This window comes from Heterodontus francisci, chromosome 4 (genome assembly GCF_036365525.1).
Source record: "Heterodontus francisci isolate sHetFra1 chromosome 4, sHetFra1.hap1, whole genome shotgun sequence".
In the NCBI taxonomy this organism is placed as follows: Eukaryota; Metazoa; Chordata; class Chondrichthyes; order Heterodontiformes; family Heterodontidae; genus Heterodontus; species Heterodontus francisci.
In genome coordinates this window covers 32,084,565-32,104,759 of record NC_090374.1, presented here as the reverse complement: position 1 = coordinate 32,104,759, position 20,195 = coordinate 32,084,565, and the positions used below count along the sequence as shown (strand labels likewise).

Genomic DNA, 20,195 nt, shown 5'->3' with positions numbered 1-20,195 from the left:
TGCGGGTAGCCAGTAGCTGCAGCTGGATACACTTCCTGCATACATGGCCATCAGGGACACTGGAAGCATCCCTGATTTCCCACATAGCGCAGGAGGAGCATATCACGGGGCTGAGCTCTCCTGTCATGACTTACCTTTAGATTAATTAATTACTCCCTTAATTAATAAATACTAATTACACTAGGGGCCTTGTTCTACCCATTACAATCTAAAGTCCTTAATAAGTTACACTAAATTCAAAAAAAACACTTTAGTAGTACTCACCTTATTACCAGAGGTTTTTTTTAACAAAAAAACTTTCCCCTTTTTTTAAGCTATTTAAATGCACTAACAGCTGCTACTCACCCAACCAATCACCTTGCAGATTTCCCGTGATGTCACTGTAAGTTTTTTTTTGAGTCTCAGCACGCGCCAAGAGGGAGAGCAGGTCCGCCAGCTGCCGTCGCTCCTGTCTTCAGGTTGTTGGCCGGGGCTGCAAAAAATACAGAGTCTGTTACAAACTGTTGCATAGCTCATGAACTAAAGTAGCCAGCGCTCAGACACTGTTGGATTGTTTGTGAACTATAGTAACCTATGCTCAGACACTGGTCTGTGCTGGTAAAAACCTGTTTGAACTAATTAATTTATGTAACAAGACAAAGGAGAGATCACAGGAATAGAGTCTTATTTGGACACGGTGTGGTACCGGGGTCTTTGGGCCTGAGCCAATAAGGAGAAGATACGAACAAGGTGAGCAGGCTCAAACCAACCGGAAAGAGACAGCATAGTTTTGAAGAGATAAGAAAGAGAATAAGTATAGAGATTCTCACGCATAGAGCCAGCGAGAAACTCCGGAGACCAACCATCGCGGAAGTGGAAGACCCTGCGTGAGCAGCGCGGTGACGACGTAAAAGAGAGAGAGAACGGAACGCCTGGCCAGCGTCAGCTCTCCCCTTTTTCGAGTATTATCCTTTGTTTTCTGTGACTAGGTCAGGGAAAGGTCAGAGGAACCTAGTGGGTGTGCTTATCAATTCTAGTTAGCTTTGTTATTAACTGTATAACCCAGTTTGAGTTGCATGCTTTTGTCTAACTAAGTGTATAAGCCTTGTTCTTACATTGTACAACAACGTGAATAAAGTAAAGTGATAGTTAAAGAAAGGACTAAGTTTTCTCCTCTTTGTACTAAGCCATTAACTGTAGCTGGTGGATTAGGTGGAGGGTGGCTCTCCTGTAACCCGATATCCCAAACACCCAGCCTGAGCCTGAATTAAGAGGACATAGTCCCACGTGACGGCCAGGATCAAGTGGGCGAAGAGAATAAAGGGGCCAAGGGGGAGTTGACTCTGCGCCACGGTTTACATAATTGGCGTCCCTGGGTGGGCACGAGGATAAATCTCTCCGTTGAATCAGCAGGAGACTCAAGCCGAACCGAATTGGCAAAGTACAGAGAGAACAGGAACTTAGGGGTTAATTCATAGCTACTAACATCAGATGACAAATCAAAGGAAATCTCCAAGCCCTGGAGACCTGGATTGTTTTGATTGGAAGGGATTCCTCCAAAAATACGTAATAGGGAAGTGGCCGCAATACGGGGAGTATGCAGGTCACACTAGCAACAAGGGAAAACCCGTAGGAGAAGCCCTTTGGAAGATTGCACAAGCAAAGATGTCAGCTAGGAAATTTTTAAAAATACAGAAGTCAGTAGCTATCGGCTGTTTACTTGAGGAATGGATAGAATGCCAACAGCAGGCTAAAAAAGAGCAGAACAGACTAGAGGAAGAGAATAAAAAACTCCGTGAAGAGGCAGCCCACCTTAGTGAAAAAGTAACTGATTTGCAGGGACAGAGAAGTGCGGATTCCATGCATATGAACCAATATCAGTTACAGTGCAAAAAACTAGTTACGGAAAAAAGTAGGCAAGAGGGAGAAGCCCAAGCAGCTAAAGCTGAGGTGAAAGGATGGAATCAGCAATGTAGTGATTTAAAAACTGCCATGAATGTGATTCAGAGAGCAGCTCAGGAGAAGAGAAGTAATACAGCTGATCGTACAAGTGTCAAAAATACATAGCGAGACTGCAAGACCAGCTAGCCGTGCAGAGAGGTATAATCTGTGCTTTTGCACCCGAAGGAAGTGAGGAGAATGGTGAAGGGGACATAGATTGGAATGAGTTAGCAGACGAAGCGGCTAATTACGACCATGATGACGGAGACCCTCTACCCGAGGATTCTCCGCCAGCATATGAACCAGAGCCAAAGGAGCCATCGGCCCCCATGTCCCCCCTTGTGACCACTAGGGCAGCGATAGGGGCAGATAGCCAGGTGGCAGCTGGCCCGGGTATGACATATTCTACTCCAATGGGGGTACAGCAATTGAGGGATATTGCGAAAGACATTGGGACGTGCGTATCCAGGGATGATCCTGGGGAGCTGTTCCAAGCGGTCAGTCAACAGAGAGGAATACACGGCTTAGATGATGCTGAAGAAAGAAAATTAATTATAATGTGCCTACACCCACACATACACTCCGCCCTACCGGAGGAGCAAAAACTCGGTAGAGGCACAAATGAGGCTTTAAAAGATCAAGTATTAAACGTCATGGGCGCTAACAGAGGGGACCCAGTGGAGGCGCTAACGAAATGCTAACAAAGAAAAGGTGAACACCCTGTCGCGTTTGCGGCCCGCATCTGGGTGGTGTTTCAAGGGGTATATGGTGCAAACTTAGATAGAGCAAATCCAATGCCAGAGATTAGAAACCGATGGCTGAGAACGCTGGTGTCGCATGGCACTGAGGAGTCAAGAAGGGCACTAGATCAATTTGATCCCTCTGATGACATGCACACAGAGGTTTGGGTACTCAGGAGGATGGTTAGAGCATGGGAGAAGGAAACAACAAAATTCTCCAAGGCCCCTGGGGGAAAGGCGATGCCTGCCAAAAGATCAGACAATAACCTGGAGAAATGAAGGGAGGGGAACTACACAATGGGCACCCCACCCAGCTTTTCAGACAGGAGGAAGGGGTAGAGGCATCGGGAGAGGAACTGTCCCAGGAACAGGGAGAACTCCGGGCGGGCCGACCCACTGTTATAACTGTGGCCAGGAGGGACATTTCAAAAGAGAATGCCCAAACCCGAGACGAGAAAATGCAGGTCGGGGAGGAGGTCAGAACAAACGGCAGAGCCTACCCGTGGAAGGACCGAATAGGTCAAATCCTCAATGTGATATAATAGAGATAGCACCGTCTTCGGGGTCGTACCCCGAACCACAATGACGGTCGCAGGCCTCTCCATTATGGGTGTGTGACACGCAGTGGGATAACACAGGGAGAGCCCTAGTGAATGGTAGGGTTGGAGGCCACCCTGTCACATTTCTTTGGGACACTGGAGGATCCTGAACCACCGTAAACACCACCAATGTTAGTAAAGTAGATTGGAAAATTCAATGTAAACTTGTTTTAAGCGGATTCACAGGACATTCACAAATGGGATATGTGAGCGTACAGTTGGAAGTCAGTGTGGAGGACGTAGCAATAGAGCACTCAGTGGTTCTCATTCAGTTACCCAGAGAACAAGAACATATATTAGGGTGCGATTACATGGCTAAAGCGGGACTCTGTTTTGACCCTGTTAATTGCGTGATTTGGCAAATGCCCTTAGGCATGGGTAGTATAGATCGCACATCTGTCCCGGTGGGGGAATACCAGGATAGGATATGCAATTTCGGGGAAATGTGGACAAGACCAGAAGAAATGAGTAGCGATCGTGAAGTACAACAAATTATCACACGGAATTCAGTAGTATTTGCTCGACATAAACATGATTGTGGGAAAATGACCGGGAGTGTGTGTATCCAGGGTCCAGACCCCAAACCACAGAAGCAGCATGGTTTTCCAAAACAGGCAGAAGAGGAGGTGGGAAACGTGATACAGAGTCTGCTGCTACAAGGGATACTAAGACCGGTAGCCTCCACTAACAACTCGCCTATTTGGCCAGTGAGGAAACCGGACGGTAGCTGGCGACTAATGATAGACTACCGAGAATTAAATAAGGTAACCCCGTTAACGGCCCCCACCGTAGCAACTAGCCCAGAGACGGTAGTTAAACAAAATGAGGACGCACAGTGGTTCACGGTTTTAGACATAAGTAATGGTTTTTGGTCTATTCCACTGTAGAAAGAATGCCAATATAAATTTGCGTTTACCTTCCAAGGACAACAATATATGTGGACCGCCCTGCCGCAGGGATTTCATAATTCCCCGTCTATATTTCACCAACGTCTAAGGGAAGGGTTAAAAGGGTTCTCAAAGCCTGAATGTCTGGTGCAGTATGTAGACGGCTTACTGCTACAAACTGAAACGGAACAGGAACATTATCAGTTACTAAGTGAATTACTACAATTGTTGCACAAATTGGGACTAAAAGTAAACCCTAAAAAAGTGCAGGTTATGAAACAGAAGGTTACTTACTTGGGAATGATCTTGACACCGGGAAAGAGAGAAATTGACCAACGAAGGGTAGTAGCGGTTGGCAGACTCCCTGTCCCAAGGGATGTAAAAGGGTTGAGATCCTTCCTGGGTTTGGTGGGATATTGCAGGGACCACATTGATGGATTCGCTACAAAAGCGGCCCCATTAATGGAGCTATTGAAAGAGAATGTGGCGTGGGAGTGGAAAACTGAACACACACAGGTCATTTCAGATTTAAAGCAGGCACTAGCTGCTGCGCCTGCTCTGAAAACCCCAAATCTAACTGAGCCATTTTCATTGGAGGTAGCTACCACAGACACCACCCTCTCAGCAGTTCTGTTACAGAAGACACACGGGAAATTGAGACCAGTAGCGTATGCCTCGCGTATGCTTTCACCGGTAGAGCAGGGGTATACGACGTGCGAGAAACATTTGTTAGCAGTTTTTTGGGCAGTACAGTATTTTACTTACATAGTGGGACTGAACCCACTTACAACATTGACAGAACATACTCCTATACAGTTACTATTAGACGGTAGGATCAAAGATGGGTCGGTAAGTCAGAACCGAATTGCTAGGTGGACACTATTGTTGCAAGGAAGAAACATAAGCGTAAAAGGGGTAAAAACTACCACTATGTTGGCAGACTACCTAGTGTATCAAGGAGAGAAACATGAGTGTCAAGTCATGATAGCAAATGATCACAAGGGACCATTTGTATCAAAACAAAGAGGAGGGGGTAGGAGTGGATTGGAGAAAGCAACGGGGCCCGAAAGCAAAGATGCAAAGGAAACAGAAGAATCCCACTTAAAAATTTTTGTGGATGGCTCCTCATCAGTGGATGGCGAGAGGAAAACTGGGTACGGGATATATGTAGAAGACGAACACGGTCAGGAAAAATTTAGCGCAGCCTTAAAATTGCCTAAAACCATGAGCGCGCAGGCGGCAGAATTAGCAGCCATCGCATATGTGGTTGGCCACCTGGAATACTTCCCGCCCGGATCAGTTATATATTCTGATAGCATGTATGTCTGTAATAGCCTCACGGAACATTTGCCCTTATGGGAGGCAAGAGTTTTTGTCTCAGCGGATGGGAAGCCCCTTCCATCGGCCTATTATTAAGATACATCTTTTAAGGAGCACAGGGGAAAGGATATGGGAGCACGAAGGTAAAAGCTCATTCAAAACTTACTCCGGAAGGGAACAGGAAAGCGGATGAGCTAGCCAAACAAGGTGCTGTTAGTGGGCAGGAATGGCAGCCACCGATTGAGGACATTGGGGAACAGAAAGGGAAACAGATTAAGGTAATGGATTTAACAGAGGAGCAGAAGAAAGGTGGAGAACTGAAAAAACTGATAGAAGGAGTAGAGTCAGACACATACACAGAGTACAAGGGGATCTATATTCAGGTTGGAGTGGTTTTATGTGAAGGAAAATTCGTAGTGCCAGAGGGGGGACGAAACCAAATAATCCACTGGTACCATGACTTATGGGGACATAAAGGGACAGAGAGTACCCTGGAAAGGATAAAGGAGGTGTGCTGGTGGCCTGGGATGAAAGGTGACGTGGAGCACTATGTCAAGAATTGTTTGATCTGTGCACAACACAACCCCAATAGGAATGTCAAGAAAGGGGCCCTCCGGCATACTAGACCGGTAGAAGGGCAGGAATGGCAGCCACCAATTGAGGACTAATTTACAGATAGACTATGTAGGACCCCTAACCCCCACTCCAGGAGGGTTGAAGTACATTCTAGTAATAGTAGATACGTTTACTAAATGGGTGGAAGCTTTCCCAACCAGAACAAATACAGCCAAAATCACCGCGGAAATTCTGTTAGAAAGGGTATTCACTCGGTGGGGTTTACCCCGAAGCATAGAATCAGATCAGGGAACACATTTTACAGGCCAAGAAATGCAAAATGTAACGACCCTCTTTGGGGTCAAACAGAAATTACACATACCCTATAGACCACAGTCTAGTGGAATTGTGGAAAGGATGAATCGGACATTGAAAAACATGATAGCTAAAATGGTACAGCAGCACAAGATGACCTGGCAGGTCGTTCTGCCCTATGTGTTGATGGTAATCAGGAATACCACAGCTTCATCAACAGGCTATACTCCCTATAAACTCATGACGGGAAGGGACATGAGAGGAATGGAGGGGTTGGTAGGTTTGGACTTGTCCGAACCCGAGGTGGACAGTATTATATCAGACAAATGGGTGCAACAACTAGTAGAAACAGTGAGGGAAGCAAATTACGTAGCAGCTCACCAACAAGGAAAGAAGAGACAGCAAAGCAAGGCTTATTTTGATGCAAAAGCCAGCCCGATAGAGTTGGACCCCGGACGAAGGGTAATGATCAGAATATACCAGCCCACCTCATTCTTGAGTCCAAAGTTCACCGGTCCCTATGAGATAGTAGATAAAGCTAGTCCATCTGTATACAAAGTATTGACGGCATCAGATAAGAGTGGCTGGTATCACATTAATCAGTTAAAGTTAGTAGGAGAAAAACAAGATAATCACAGTTGGCATGTGATGCTTGATGCTACTGATGTTTCGACCGAAGGTCAGGGAGATCGAGAGCAGGATCAACTACGGATCCAAGCGGAAGTGTTTGAAAGACAACCTGATGTTGTACATCCGCATACAGAAAGAAATCGAGGAAGAAAACAAAAGACAAATAAAGAACACAGGGGAAGTAAGTGGGCTGGAAGAAATGGACGGTTAGAATCAGAAATAAATTGGGAACAAGATATAGACAGTCTGGCTCAGTGTATGGAGAGACTGGACTTAAAATAGGATAAGAAAGAAGCTGTAAATAAGAGCAGAAATTACACTTGTATATTACAGGTCCAGCCCACGATGAAGAGGGTGATACATTGCATTGCTATTGGATTGACCATATTTGGGACTATAGGTGAACCCGCATCGGAGCTGTCACGACGAATGAACACGCCTGAAGCAGTATCAATGCGGGAAGACTATCCCGTGGCCAGAAACAACTTTGCTCCACAGATCAAGATAGTTCGAACCAACAAGGGAGAGCGAGAAGATTTAAATTTGTATTATGCGGAAATGGATGGGTAGGCATGCGCGGGAAAAACATTGGGTATACAGGAGGGAACGGAAGTTTGACCTTAACGAACAGAGTGTTAGGTACCTGTGACGAGGATAGAGGAGGATATTATGTTGGGGCAGTGTTTCATATTCCCCGACACGGAAGTAATTTGACCTACCCTTTAAAGACAGTCCATAACGTGGGCAAGTAACAGGAGGGTATTTGGATATCTTTAAGTAACCCACCATCTCATGCTATTGTAATGGATGGTGTTGAGAAAGGAGGGGGATCACTGGGCCTGTGCGGAAGAGATAACGAGACAGAAACTTACAAATTGCGGGCTCAGCACCAATGAAAATTGTTCATTGTCCATTCTGCCTGTTAATAACCAGACCTTTTTACAATATGCCTTTGTGGGGCAAACGTATTACATAGCCACGGCTGCTATGAACTACAACAAGGGATGGAAACAGTGCCCTCTCGAGGGACACAATGTAGCCATTCACAATGGAACCATGGACTTGGTTGTTGGTGGACAAGTCCTGCCTAAGCCAATAACGAGGATAGTGATAAAGGAGAACCTCACGATCCAACGTACTGATACAGATCAAGAGGTACGGCCACCGAATTACCACCCATCCCACACCTAACAGCGGATTGGGCACAGATAGCAGAAGAGGCAAAAGAGATAATTCATCAATGGAATAAACGCACTAAAACAATTAGAACTCATGCTGACAAGGCAAATGAACTGTTGCGTGACCCAGGGTTTTGGAGTAAGTTTTGGAATTGGGGATCTAATGTTCAAATACATCCATGGGTCAGAATTGTATCACATATTGTTGTCATAGTGATTCTATGTGCACTAATAAGTGTTGTACTCAATGTATATCAGCTTAGAAGGTGGAAAAATGAAATTTTGCAAAGTTTGATTGGATGATGGGGCTATAATGAAACAGAAGGAACGGTTATCAATGTAAACAAAAACTGTAAAACAAAAAAACAAACAACTGTATCTGTATACGTTTGATAAACGTATCTTTTTGTATGTAACGGTATTGCACACCCATTGGGGGACAATGACGTTCTCAGGAATGGTTCACAGAGAAAGGAAACTTGATGATCCTAAGATAAGTATCCTTGGATCATGAGGGGGGAGAGGTTGGCCAGGGGCTGCAAGAAATACAGAGTCTGTTACAAACTGTTGCATAGCTCATGAACTAAAGTAACCAGCGCTCAGACACTGTTGGATTGTTTGTGAACTATAGTAACCTATGCTCAGACACTGGTCTGTGCTGGTAAACACCATTTTGAACTAATTAATTTATGTGACAAGATAAAGGAGAGATCACAGGAATAGAGCCTTATTTGGACATGGTGTGATACCGGGGTCTTTGGTCCTGGGCCAATAAGGAGAAGATACGAACAAGGTGAGCAGGCTCAAACCAACCGGAAAGAGACAGCATAGTTTTGAAGAGATAAGAAAGAGAATAAGTATAGAGATTCTCACGCATAGAGCCAGCGAGAAACTCCCGAGACCAACCATTGTGGAAGTGGAAGACCCTGCGTGAGCAATGCGGCGACGACGTAAAAGAGCGAGAGAACGGAACGCCTGGCCAGCATCAGCTCTCCCCTTTTTCAGGTATTATCCTTTGTTTTCTGTGACTAGGTCAGGGAAAGGTCAGAGGAACCTAATGGGTGTGCTTATCAATTCTAGCTAGCTTTGTTATTAACTGTATAACCCAGTTTGAGTTGCATGCTTTTGTCTAATCAAGTGTATAAGCCTTATTCTTACATTGTACAACAACGTGAATAAAGTAAAGTGATAGTTAAAGAAAGGACTGAGTTTCCTCCTCTTTGTACTACGCTATTAACTGTAGCTGGTGGATTAGGTGGAGGGTGGCTCTCCTGTAACCCGATATCCCAAACACCCAGCCTGAGCCTGAATTAAGAGGACTTAGTCCCACGTGACGGCCAGGATGAAGTGGATGAAAGGAATAAAGGGGCCAAGGGGGAGTTGACTCTGCGCCACGGTTTACAACGTAAGTGAGGGCCTTGAGCCCCGTGTTCCCTTTTACAGCTCCCGCTCCAGCTGAGCTTCTGCCCAGGTCCGCCAGCTGCCGCCGTTCCTGTCTTCAGAAGACAACAGCGACAAAGAGTATAGCAGCTTCCCCTTTCAGAGAAAATATTTTCTGTGTACCAGCAATTACTGAATGCATTGCACTGCCTGTAGGGGGTTGCTGCAACATGTCAGAGTATGTGGAGGAATCAGTTACCATCTTGTGTAGGGTTTCTTGTATAGTTGACCATGGAAAATGTGGTGTTATGAATGCTTCCATTGTTCTGTTAAAATTTTTTAGAGGACTTGGGTTTTAAAACTGAAAAGAATTCCATAGATGCTGGAACTTTGTGGTTTTTTTTAAAGTCATCAGAAGGTCTTTTGGACTGAGCTTGTAAACAACAGTTACTGGAAGAATCAAGGAGTGCTAAAAACAAGCCCTTACTGGAAGTCACCTGTCTTCAGATAATTACCTTGCAGGGATTTTTTGACTTGGGGAAAGATGTTTACGAAGAAGTGACAAGTCAAGATTTATAGGAGTCAGGAGGCTTGACCCTTATGACATTTTGGTTTTGCTATGCACAGTTGTTGGGAGGTGTGGACAGTGTTAAAAAGACAATTGGAGAAAACTTGCCAAGGGAGCAAACCCAACTCCAGCTCTTTGAAAAGCCTACCAGTTTTTCCATCTCTTTGAAAAGCTCTGAGAAGCAAGTGTAAGAAACTGATCGAAACTGTTGCTGCATTTTTCCTGGAAAGCCTGCCCAAACTGATCTTCAACATCGCCAGATCAGAACTGTTCTAGGAAGAACCCAGTGACAGCCATCTACGTGTACTCGGGACACCAAACCAAAACAATGGACATCTGACATCTTTCCATATCTTCTTTTTTCTTCAAGAATTAGTAAGTATTTGACCAAAGTATTCTTTTTGTCTGTTTTTTTTTTGTAATAGAGCTCTAAAGAGTAAGTTTCTATTTTTTTAGTTAACCGATGTATGTGTGTGTGAATGTGTGTATGAGGGCCAAGGTAAAAAGGGAACTTTCATATTTCAATCTGTGCATTTTTGCTTTGCTTCATTACTGGTTAACACTTGTTTTATAATAAATTGATAATTTTGTTGTTTATTAAAGAAACCTGGTTGTGGTGTATTTTATTCTGGGATAAAAATAGAGTCTATGATTGACTGTTTTGGTAACTGGGAAAAACTTAAATATATGTTGTCTATGTCCTCCTGTAGTCTGTTGCTGCCTTCCTCACTATTTAATAGAATCATAGAATTATAAAAATTTTAAGGCACAGAAAGAGGCCCCTTGGCGCATTGTGTCTGTGCCGGCCGAAAAAAAATCCACCTAGTCTAATCCCACCTTCCAGCATTAGGTCCGTAGCCCTGCAGATTACGCCACTTGAAGTGCATATCCAGACTCCTTTTGAATGAGTTGAGGGTTTCTGCCTCAACTACCCTTTCAGGCAGTGAGTTCCAGATCCCCACCACCCTCTGGGTGAAATAGAAATTTCTCATCTCATGAAATGGGCAGACACAGGGCAGATGCAATTCCATGCAGTGAATTGTGAAGTGATGCATTTTGGTAGGAAGAATGAAGAGAGGCAAAATAAATTGAATGTTACAATTTTAAATGGGGATACATGAACAGAGGGACCTGGGGAAATATGCGCACAAATCTTTGAAGGTGGCAAGACAAGTTAAGTAGACTGTTATAAAGGCATACGGAATCCTCGGTTCTGCAAGCAAATGGATCGAGTACAAAAGTGACAAAGTTGTGCTAAACCTTGATAAGTCACTGGTTATGCTCCAACTGAAGTATTCTGGCACCACATTTTAGGAAGGATGTCAAGGCCTTAGAGAGGAGATTTACTAGAATGGCACCAGGATGCGAGACTTCAGCTATGTGGGAAGACGAGAGAAGCTGGGGTTTTTCTCCCTAGAGCAGAGAAGGCGAAGGGGAGATTTAATAGAGATGTTCAAAATCATGAAGGGTTTTGATAGAGTAAACAAGGAGAAACTGTTTCTGATGGCAGAAGGGTCGATAACCAGAGCACATTGACTTAAGGTAATTGGTAAAAGATCCAGTTTGAGATAAGGAGAATTTTTTTTTTTTATATGCAGCGTGTTGTACCACCTGAACAGTTTTTTTTTATTCGTTCATGAGATGTGGGCATCATTGACTTGGCCAACATTTATTGCCCATCCCTAATTGCCCTTGAGAAGGTGGTGGTGAGATGCCTTCTTGAACTTCTGCAGTCCATGTGGGGTAGGTATACCCACAGTGCTGTTAGGAAGGGAGTTCCAGGATTTTGACCCAGTGACAGTGAAGGAATGGCGATATAGTTCCAAATCAGGATCGTGTGTGGCTTGGAGGGGAACTTACAGCTGGTGGTGTTCCCATGCATCGGCTGCCCTTGTACTTCGAGGTGGTAGAGGTCACGGGTTTGGAAGGTGCTGTCCAAGGAGCTTTGGTGCTTGCTGCAGTGCATCTTGTAGATGCTACCGTGCGTCGGTGGTGGAGGGAGTGAGTGTTTGTAGATGGGGTGCCAATCAAGCGGGAGGAAGCAGATTCAATAATGACTTTCAAAATAGATTTGGTGATAAATATTTGAAGGAAAATTATTTGCAGAGTTATGGGGAAAAGGCAGGGGAGTGGGAAAAATTGAACAACTCTGTCATAGAGCCAGCACATGCATAATGAGCCGATCAGCCTCCCTTTGTACTATATCATTCTATGATTCTGTTCTTGTGAACATGTGGCTCAAGACCAATAACTTCTCTATGAGAAAAGTTAAAAAAAGATCAAAGAAGAAAAAATAGCTTAAGAGCATCAAGTATAAAGGTGAATTATTTCAATCATTGTGTTACGCTTCCCAATCATCCTAATTATACCTTGTGGCTTGAAGTGTTACACATTTAGAATCTCAGGCTGGTATTTTATGAGGAGGTGGTGGCCCCACCCACCGGCTGGAAGGTTGGGGTGAGGCTGCCTCCGCTGACCCTGGAAGCCACAACCATATTTTATGATCCTCGGGCAATTAATTGCCTGCAATTGTGGCATTTGCCCCTCAAAGGCAGGATTCCCACCTCCAAGAGCTGCCAGCCAATCAGAGGGCCAGCAGCTCTTCAGTCCCAGTAGCCCACCGGGAGCGGTGGCCACTGCTGGGACTGCACCCTGAGAGAAGAGGCACCATGGACACTGGCTTCAGAAGCAGTTAAGTGGCGTCTGGGCTTGCCAGAGCCAATCAGCCAGACCCCAGCAAAGGAGCTGGGGGGGCGGGGTCGATGAAGAGTGCTGGGGGTGGGTGGGGTGGTCGATGGAGATTGCGGGGAGGGGAGTCTATGGAGAGTGCGGGGGGCGGTGGTGGTTGCCAATGGGGGCAGCCCATGCTACTGGGGAGCCCTCTGTGGTTTACAGGGTGCCTGATCATGAAGGTCCCCTCACCAGCCCACAAGGAGGCTGTCGGGTTGAACTGGGTGGCCTCCAATGACGAGGTTCCCAACCGCCGCTGATAAAATACCAGTGGTGGTGGGAAGAGGCCCTTAAATAGCCTAAGGCTGGGCAGGCCACCCACCATCCCCCCCGAAGGGCATGGAACCTCTGACATTCCAGCCGATTTTGCACCCCCCCCCACCACCACCGCCACCTCCCAGCCCACTCCCCAGAAGCATAAAATTCCAGCCTCAGTTTCAGAAGCAGAAGTTGTGAGACATATTGGGTTCCAAGTATTTGGCAGCAAGTCATTTTCTCAAGTTCATTCAGAGTTGTTTGAACTGATGCAATGCAGTAAAATGTAATGCAAATATGACATCAAATTAAAACGGTCCAGGGGCTCTGCGAAAAAACACAAAATAGTGCAATTGCCGATCCAACCGTGCAAGAGAAAAAACATGTTGTGGCAAATTATACTAATTGGACATCAGTACTAATTGCATTTTATGTTGTATTTCAATGCCTAGCAGATTTTATAATGGGAGCTGCATTGTTCAGCTCAGTGAGGTAGAATTCTTCATAAACAATATTACAGAATCATTCTTGATTATTAAATTAATAGAACAAAATTCCAGATTTCTGCATCAGCTCAGGATGTCTAAAAAATGAGGTTCCGTGACAACGGCAGTAGGGTCAACACCTGAAGAGTTTGGGTGTAGGCTGTCCTATTGTTAAATTGTTGTGCTTTGCCCCCATTTTATACCTGAATATTCAATTTTGTTTGCTCCAGCCACAGCTCAGTAGGTAGCACTCTCACCTCTCAGTCAGACAGTTGTGGGTTGATGTCCCACTCCATGGACTTGAGTATAAAATCTAGGCTCACATTTCAGTGTAGTAATGGGGGAGTGTTACACTGTTGGAGGTCCCATCTGCCCTCTGAGGTGGATGTCAAAGATTTCATTGCGCTATTCGAAGACAAGCAGGGGAGCATTTCTTGGTTTCCTGGCCAATATTTATCCATCAACTAACATCACTGAACAGATTTTCTGGTCATTATCTCAGTGCTGTTTGTGGTACCTTACTGTGTGCAAAATTAGCTATCACGTCTAGCTGGAGTGGCTACACTTCAAAAATACTTCACTGACTTTAAAACACTTTGAGATGACCTGATGTCATACAAGGTGCTATATAAATACAAATTGATTGTTCCTGTATAATTATATACTGATTGAACTAAGTGAGTGATCATAACCATTGCTCTGTATTTTCATTTGCTGTGAAGTAAAGAAGCTTAATGATTTTTATCTGGCCTCATCTTGCTGCATGTTTTCTCTGATTGGAAAGATATTTGAGTCATATAGAAAAGGAATGATTATCTGATTCAGATCACAAAGAGATGCCAGTGTTACACCCCTTGGGTATGCTATTATCTAATAGATCTCGGTCAGCATTAGTCTGTTCAGGCAGAGATAGGAGGCCCACATGCAGGAAAAACTGACATCAGGAACCGAAGAAAGCTCTGTGGCAGATACAAACTTATCAGCATTCAGGAGTCTGTTCAATTTAACTTTGGAGGGCAAGGACAGTTTTCTTTTGGAACATTTACTCAGGAGATTAATGGGTTTAATAAAATCCAAGATAAAATAGATTTTATATGACCTGCGGATGGAGCAAGCAAATATGTTTTTGTTTTGTGCTTTCTTATGTTCTTAATGCAGAACAGTTGCTGAGTGGACTAATTATATGACATCTGGATTTTCTGGAGGCACTGATTAGCATATCTTGAAATAAAGCCCGTCTGATGGCTGCAGGATAGTAATTGTAAAATGTAGCAGCAAATGGGTCAATCAAGTGCTGCAGTATTCCTGAAGCCAGTTCAATGCTCCAGAGTCCATCATGATGTTAAAAGTACTATGGCACCTTTTGAAATCACCCTTTATTTAGTCACTACCATGAGTTTGACCTCACAGGCTGATAGATCCCATCGATAAAAACATTTACAGTGATTATGGCCAAGCTACACTCATACGGCTGAATTTTAACAGCCCGTCGCAGGTCCCGGTGGTGGGCACCGCATGAGGGTGGTGTTGTCGTATGTCACACGTTCAGCCGGCCAACTGCGATGATGCGGCAGCCAGTCCATTTGATTCAGGATTCACGGGAGCCATCCCAGTAAAGGATGGGGGGCAGGCAATGAGATGCCAATGTTTTCATCAGCGGAGACAAACACAGGTGCTGGTACCACATTAAAATGCTGCCGGCCCTGCTCGAACTGTTGCTTCACTTGTTGGTTTGCCTTTGTGCTGCTGTGCTTCTGAACCCCCATGGCTGGAGACACTGTGCTACTGACCCCTGGCTGGCAACCTCATAGAGTGTATACGGGATGGTTTTCTGAACCAATACATTGAGGAACCAACTGGAGAACAGGCCATCCTAGACTGGGTATTGTGTAATGAGAGAGGAATAATTGGCAATCTAGTGGTGCGAGACCCCTTGGGGGTCATAATACCATAATATGATAGAATTCTTCATCAAAATGGAGAGTGACTTGGTTGAATCAGAGACTACGAAGGTATGAGGCGCGAGTTGGCTATGATGGATTGGGAAACGTTATTTAAAGGGATGATGGTGGATAGGCAATGGCAAACATTCAAAGAGCGCATGGATGAAATGTAATAATTGTTTATTCCTGTCTGGCACAAAAGTAAAATGGGAAAGGTAGCCAAACCATGGCTTACAGGGGCAATTAGAGATAGCATTAGATCCAAGGAAGAGGCATATAAATTCACCAGAAAAACAACAGACCTGAGGATTGGGAGCAGTTTAGAATTCAGCAAAGGAGGACCAAGGGATTGATTAAGAAGGGGAAAATAGAGTACAAGAGTAAGCTTGCGGGGAACATAAAAACTGACTGTAAAAGGTTCCATTGGTATGTGAAGAGAAAAAGATTGGTGAAGACAAATGTCGATCCCTTACAGTCAGGAACAGGGGAATTTATTATGGGGAACAAAGAAATGGCTGACCAACTAAATGCACACTTTGGTTCTGTCTTCACAAAGGAGGACACAAATATCATACCAGAAATGTTGGGGAACACAGGGTTTAGTAAGAGGGAGGAACTGAAGGAAATCAGTATTAGTAGAGAAATGGTGTTGGGGAAATTGATGGGATTGAAGGCCGATAAATCCCTAGGGCCTGATAATCTACATCCCAGAGTACTTAAGGAAGTGGCCCTCGAAATAGTGGATGCATTGGTGGTCATCTTCCAAGATTCTATAGACTCTGGAACAGTACCTACAGATCGGAGGGTAGCTAATGTAACCCCACTATTTAAAAAGGGAGTTAGAGAGAAAACAGGGAATTATAGACCAGTCAGCCTGACGTCGGTGTGGGGAAAATTCTAGAGTCCATTATCAAAGATTTTATAGCAGAGCACTTGGACAATAGTGGTAGAATCGGATAGAGTCAGCATGGATTTAGGAAAGGGAAATCACGGTTGGCAAATCTATTAGAATTCTTCGAGGATGTAACTAGTTGTTAGAGTTGTTGAGGAGGAGCCGGTGGATGTAGTTTATTTGGACTTTGAGAAGGCTTTCGGCAAAGTCCCACATAAGAGGTTAGTGTGTAAAATTAAAGTGCATGGGATTGGGGGTAATGTATTGCGATGGATAGAAAATTGGTTAGCAGACAGGAAACAAAGAGTAGGAATAAACGGGTCTTTTTCCAAATGACAGGCAGTGACTAGTGGGGTACCGCAGGAATCGGTGCAAGGACCCCAGCTATTCACAATATATATTAATGATTTAGATGAGGGAACTAAATGTAATATCTCCAAATTTGCAGATGACACAAAACTGGGTGGGAGGGTGAGTTGTGAGGAGGATGCAGAGAGGCTTCAGGATGATTTAGACAAGTTCAGTGAGTGGGCTAATGCATGGCGGATGCAGTATAATGTGGATAAATATGAGGTTATCCATTTTGGTAGCATAAACAGAAAGGTAGATTATTATCTGAACGGCTATAAACTGAGAGAGGGGAATATGTAATGAGACCTGGCTGTTCTCATACACCAGTCACTGAAGGTAAGCATGCAGGTGCAACAGGTGGTAAAAAAGGCAAATGGTAAGTTGGCCTTCATAGCGAGAGGATTCGAGTACAGGAGCAGGGATGTCTTGCTGCAATTATACAGGAGTTTGGTGAGGACACACTTGGAATATTGTTTGCAGTTTTGGTCTCCTTATCTGAGGAAGGATGTTCTTGCTATAGAGGGAGTGCAGCGAAGGTTTAACCAGACTGATTCCTGGGATGGCGGGACTGACGTATGAGGAGCGATTGAGTCGGTTAGGATTATATTCGCTGAAGTTCAGAAGAGTGAGAGGGGATCTCATAGAAACCTACAAAATTCTAACAGGACTTGACAGGGTAGATGCAGGAAGGATGTTTCCAATGGTGGAGGAGTCCAGAACCAGGGGTCATAGTCTAAGGATACGGGGTTAACCTTTCAGGACTGAGATGAGGAGAAATTTCTTCACCCAGAGAATGGTGAGCCTGTGGAATTCGCTACCACAGAAAGCAGTTGAGGCCAAAACATTGTATGTTTTCAAGAAGGAGTCAGATATAGCTCTTGGGGCGAATGGGATCAAAGGATATGGAGGGAAAGCAGGAACAGGTTACTGAGTTGGATGATCAGCCATGATCATAATGAAAGGCGGAGCAGGCTCTAAGGGCCAAATAACCTGCTCTATGTTTCTATGACTCTGTGCTGTTGAACCGCCCCCCCCCCCACCCCCTCGGCTACTGTGTTACTGACACTCCCTCCACCGTCTGGAGACCCTGTGCTGCTGAACCACCTGGCTGGAAATGCTGTGCTGCTGACCAAGGCCTCATAAGACCAGGAGCTGACCAGGAGACAGGAGGGACCATATCAGGCAGAAGACAGGAGGTCTGCCCAAGGGACTGAAGAAAGAAACCTTCCTGCCTGACCAAGCAAGCCTGGATGGAGGTCACAGAGGAGGTCAGCAGCTGTGGGGGTCACCATCCAAAACTGAATCCTGTGCCACAAGAGGGTCACTGACCTCCTTCACTTTGCCAAGATGAGTCCTCCATATCCATCTCATCGTTGGGGTGAGCAGGTGGGCATGCAGGAGGGAGCACAACATGGTCAGGGAGTGGCTGAAAAGCGGGTGGTGAGGGGCTGAGGCAACAGCAGATCATATCAGATGCATGGCTGCATCTCCAATTCAGCCAGCTTTCTGTCTAGCTTACCCCTTGCATATCCCTTGAGATTGGATGTGAGGTGGAGGCATTCAGGAGCTCCCATCAGGGGCCAAATGGATGCCACCAGAACAAGTGTCCTGCTGGTCTCTGTGGGATGACTAACAGTGTCCCTCTTTCTGTTCACAGGAGAAAATGGCCCATAACATGAGGGAAAGGGTGAAGACTGGAGGTGGGATCCTGGACATCCGAGAACTGACCCCAGCAGAGGAGGAGGACCTGGAACTAGCAGGCTCCCAGGGTGGCCGTTTCATAGCAGACGGAGAGACTGGAGTGTCCACCCAAGAGAGTAAGGAGGCATTGTGTTGATGTGCCCACCACTGCCTTCTAGAGAACCACATCACGTATGGTTGGCAAGGGCAGATCCATGCAGCAGAACCCCTAAATGTTTGTATTTTCTCATTCAGGCCGTAGCACCACAGAGGGAAGATTGCCTGCTGGGTGCTGCTGGAATCCTGTCATCCTCCGAGGATGAGGAGGAAGAATCCTCAGAGGGTGCACCTTCCACCAGCACAGATATTCTCACATCAGTAGGTATGTGCTCAGGCTTAGATGTAGGGTCACAAGTAGGTGAGAGCAAAACAGAAGCACCCGAGCAGCTGACAGAGGCCATGACAGACGATGCCACTGACATTGGGAGGACTGTGGGAGGCCTGGCCCTTGGCTGATGATGAGCCTCTGGTGTGGGCAGCACAGAACATGCTGCAGTTGCAGAGAGAGGTAAGGGATCATCTGGTGGGGCTGACAGAGGCAATATGCAGTCATATGCAGACAATGCAGGACACCATCCATGCTGTGAGTGCTGTCATGTCTCAGGCTTGTGAGTGCATGGCTTCACAAGAACACAAGAAATAGGAGCAGGAGTAGGCCATTCAGCCCTTAGAGCCTGCTCTGCCATTTGATGAGGTCATGGCTGATCTTCTACTTCAACACCATTTTCCTGCACTATCCCCATATCCCTTGAAGTTTATAATATGTAGAAACCTATTGATCTCAGTTTTGACTATAATGAATGACTGAGCCTCCACAGCCCTCTGGGGCAGAGAATTCCAAAGAGTCATCACGGTCTGAGTGAAGTAATTCCTTCTCATCTCAGTCCTCAGTGGCCTTCCCTTATTCCTAGGCTGTGTCGTCTGGTTCTGGACTCCCAGCCAGGGGAAACATCCTTCCTGCATCAATCCTGTCAAGCCCTGTAAGAAATGTTTATGTTTTAATGAGATCACCTCTCATTCTTCTGAACTCCAGACAGTAAAGGCCCAGTCTAATCTTTCCTCATTGGACAAATCCTCCATCCCAGGAATTAGTTTGGTGAACCTTTGTTGCACTCACTCTATGGTAAGTATATGTTTCCTTAGGTAGGGAGAGCAAAAATGCACACAATACTCCAGGTCTGGTCTCACCAAGGCTCTATATAATTGCAGTAAGACATCTTTACTTCTCTATCAAATCCTCTTGTAATAAAGGCCAACATACCACTTGCCTTCTCAATTGCTTGCTGTACCTGCATGTTAGCTTTCAGTGACTCATTAACAAGGACACCCAAGTCCCTTTGAAATTCAACACTTCCCAGCCTCTCACCATTTAAAAAATAGTCTGTATTTCTGTTTTTCCTACCAAAGTGGATAACCTCACATTTCTCCACATTGTATTTCATCTACCAAATTTTTGCCCACTCACTTAGCCTCTCCAAATCCCCTTGAAGCATCTTTACACCCTCCTCACAACTCACACTTCCTCCATCAAGAGGTTGGAGACCCTCCTAGAGAGCCAGATCTCAGATATCCAAGCAGACTTGCAACCATCACCTTGGCAATGAGTTCAATGCAACAATGGCAAGGCAAGTTGGGGATGAGGCACCCAGTCTCTTCCCCCTCTATGGTCAACAGAGAGGTTCAAGTGAGCCTTGAAAGAGAGGAGGA

The 20,195-nt window shown here is 45.3% G+C and overlaps 1 long non-coding RNA gene across 1 annotated transcript in view; it reads right to left on the bottom strand.

Annotated features, from left to right (window-relative positions):
• Nucleotides 1-352: 352 nt before the first annotated feature.
• Nucleotides 353-20,195, bottom strand: part of LOC137368638 (uncharacterized) — a 41,702-nt gene continuing 21,859 nt past the window's right edge. The window contains exon 3 of the long non-coding RNA XR_010974795.1: nucleotides 353-472. This is a non-coding gene — a long non-coding RNA (uncharacterized lncRNA). The remainder of the gene's footprint in view (nucleotides 473-20,195) is intronic.